Below are 3,783 nucleotides of genomic sequence, written 5' to 3'. Positions count from 1 at the left end.
AGGCGTTGCCGAGATATAAACTAACTTCCTGTTTGGAGTCTTCGCCGCCAAATTTGATTGGCTCCTGTTCAAAGACCGTTCAATAAATCGTTCCGCAACTTTCAGGGTAGATATATCTCAGTCTGACGATGTCGTCTGTAAAATTTCGGGACGATCCGCCAAGAATTTTGGCCAGGGCGCCATTTTTATTGATTTTTACAAAATTCAAAATGGCGGGAAAACTATCCAGGCGGAAAATGACGTCATAGACTGTGTTGGATTCGTCTTGGTCCAAGGATTCCAGGGATACCAAGTTTTTGAAAATTGGACCTACGGTTCAAAAGTTACCGTTTTCCTGTTGGTGGCGCTAGAGAGTTCGAGTTATCCATAAACTGAGTACAAGCACACATCGTTGCACCGAACTGAACAGTTTGGCACTGGAACGGACTCTCTATCTCGAAGATTTCTTGCCATTATGATGGGTGGTAGAATAAAAAAATATAATAATAATAATAAGAATAAACGGTCGAATAACAATAGTATGCTTGCCATGCGGCAAGCATACTAATAATAACTAGATTGCATTTCCTCACAGAAAATGCTGGAGTATGCTTGCCCGTCTTGCATTCGTTGCCCTTCATGCATGCCTTGCCTTTCATGCATGAAATGCCCTCCATGCATATGCTGCCCTTCATGCATATGCTGCCCTTCATGCATACACAGCATACAGTTAACCATCTATACATGAGCTAACTTCCTGTTTGGTATGTATCATATTGGCAAAAGCACATTTTCACTAGCGTTAGCGCCCCCCAGTGACCGTATTGCACTGAATTTTGTATGTACCCTCTGGGTGTACTGGAGATCATGTGTGAGAAATTTCGTTAAGATCTGTCAAGGCGTTGCTGAGATATGAGCTAACTTCCTGTTTGGACGGTGCGTTTGTCTTTGTTGTCAAATTTGATTGGCTGCTGTGCGCCGATGCTTTCAGCTATTGCTCTGTAAATTTCAGCAAAGGTGCAGGATAGTCCAATGGTGGTCTGATACAAATTGTAGGACGAGCAGACAACAATTGTGGGCGGAGCTTCATTTTTATTGATTTTTGAATATGTGAAAATGGCGGGAAATCCATGATTGTAAATATGACATCATAGTATGCGTTGGATTCGGCTTGACCCAAGGATTGCAGCGATACCAAGCGTTTGATGAATTGAGGTCAATACGGACCAATATGGACAAAACCACATTTTTGCTTATTGTAGCGCCCCCTAGTGGCGCATTTGCACGAAAATTGTTACGTGTCCTCTGGTGATAGTTTTGATTATGTGTATAAAATTGGGTTCTGATACAAGTATCCGTTGCTGAGATATTAGCTCACTTCCTGTTTGGCGACTTCGCCGCCAAATTTGATTGCCTCCTGTTTGGAGCCGGTTTAATCAATCGTTCCAGGACTTTCGGGGTTGATGTATCTCAGTCCGAAGATGCCCTCACGAAAATTTCGTGACGATGGGACTACAATTGTGGGCGTGGCATCATTTTTATTGATTTTTACAAAATTCAAAATGGCGGAAAAACTTTCCAGGCGGAAAATGACGTCATGGAGTGCATTGGATTCGGCTTGGCCCAAGGATTCCAGAGATACCAAGTTTGTGAAATTCTGACCAACGGTTCAAAAGTTACAGCATGTAATGTACTTGCAACTTTGACCTGCTGGTGGCGCTAGAGAGTTCGAGTTATCCATAAACTGAGTACAAGCACACATCGTTGCACCGAACCGAACAGTTTGGCACTGGAACGGACTCTCTATTTCGAAGATTTCTTGCCATTATGATGGGTGGTAGAATAAAAAAATATAATAATAAGAAGGAAGAATAAGAATAAACGGTACAATAACAATAGTATGCTTGCCGCATGGCAAGCATACTAATAAACGGTACAATAACAATAGTATGCTTGCCGCATGGCAAGCATACTAATAAACGGTCGAATAACAATAGTATGCTTGCCGCATGGCAAGCATACTAATAACAGTCAGTGGTCAGTCTTAGAAATTGCATGTGCACTTGCACAGACGTGTGCACTTTAACTCTGCCTTCATGCACTTGCACCAAGATCTGGCAGGTGTATTTGTACAAGTACTAGTACAGCTGCACTTCACCTCTAGTTGGAATACATCTTTGGCAACGGCATCTTTGGTAGTGTAGTCCAAATCTGGGAACTGTCCATTTGTTACCAGATTGGCAGGCATTTCTGTCAAATGCAGATAATAAGATTTTTTATTCCTGTCAACTGTGCTGGTAACAAATGGACAGTTCCCAGATGACAGAGATGTCTTCATAACAGCAGATGATTGTGTCTTCCATGTATGAAATAGTCCTATAGTATTATTCAGTATGCTTGCCAAAGGCCTCTGCTTGCCCCCAGCAAGCATACTAATTGTTGTCTGACAGTGTATTATTTAGTAGAGATTTACAGGATCCAAGATCCGGTTCCGCATCCGGCAGGATAATAGGGTTTTTCAGACTATCCGGATCCGGATCTTAAGCAGTGGATCCGGTATCCGGCAGTTACCTAAAAATCAGGATCTGGGACATCTCTACTTTTGACGTAGCCTAGAATTTTCAGTCAGTCCATGCAGCGAAGCGGCCATTGAAGGCAGTGTGGCAGTAAGCCAATGAGTCTTAAAAATAGTTTGCGCCAACGTAATAAAAAGGGCCCACGTGTGCGAGTTGGCTATGCGTTTCAACCCTTTCCTAGGGTCCGGTATCCGGTTCCGGATCCGGCAGGATCTTAAGCAGTGGATCCGGTATCCGGCAGGATCCTAAAAATCGGGATCCGGTGCATCTCTATTATTTAGTATGCTTGCGGGAAAGCCATTCATTAGTATGGTGGCTTTGAATCGTTGCAGCATTAGAGATAGAGACACGATTTGAGTGCCAAAACGTGCAGCTCGAAAAGGGCTCAAGGTGGTGTATTTTTCGCTGGCCTACCCCCTTTCATTGGTTCACCAGATTCGTTTTCCTCAGTTTTCTCTCTATTTTCCCCCTCATTGAAATGAATGGTAGAATGGTCAAGATGTCACAAACTGTGGCAGTTAGAGTGAGAGGTGACCTGTCCTGGGGTTTTTAATAGAATAAAATAAACCGCTTCACCTTTCGACTAGGTAAAGGCATTGTCAGAGAGGTCTTGGCTCTGAATACAAACTGTGTTAAGATCATTAGCTCTTAAAAATGTTTGAGAGAGAGCAGTTTTAAAATCCCTATGATGTGACCCCATTCACTTAGAAAAAATGTGTGAACAGCTCAGCGCATAGGCCTGAATATGTCCACTTTTTGACTGAACCATTTGGCCTAGAAAAGTGATCTCAGCTTTGACATGAAGAACAGGGTTATGCCATTTGTGTGTCAATATCATTTGACAACTTGTAAAACTTTTGGAGATAAGGCTGCACATATTACTCAGCTATTGACTGCCAAACTGTCACCTTTAGAATCTTCAGTCATACACACACACACACCATTGAGAGTAAATAGAACATGACACACACACATGCAGCCTTTTAGAACTTTAGACCTCTGCTGTCACCTGGGCAACTGTAATATCAGAGAGAGTAGAGAGAGAGAGGTTCCATTGGCCCATTGTTTCCTGGTTCTATTATGCCCCCCCTAGGCAGACCTAAGGACTGTTCTATTCATTGTAGGAGCATTATGACACGGCTCTTTAGGCAGACCGGAACCTGGTCGCGTTAGGTGCCCATAGCAACCTATTACATTGGCATATCTCTATATACTTAAAGAATCTCTG

Source organism: Engraulis encrasicolus, unplaced genomic scaffold (genome assembly GCF_034702125.1).
Source record: "Engraulis encrasicolus isolate BLACKSEA-1 unplaced genomic scaffold, IST_EnEncr_1.0 scaffold_606_np1212, whole genome shotgun sequence".
NCBI classification, from domain to species: Eukaryota; Metazoa; Chordata; class Actinopteri; order Clupeiformes; family Engraulidae; genus Engraulis; species Engraulis encrasicolus.
Note: the sequence above shows the minus strand (reverse complement) of the source record.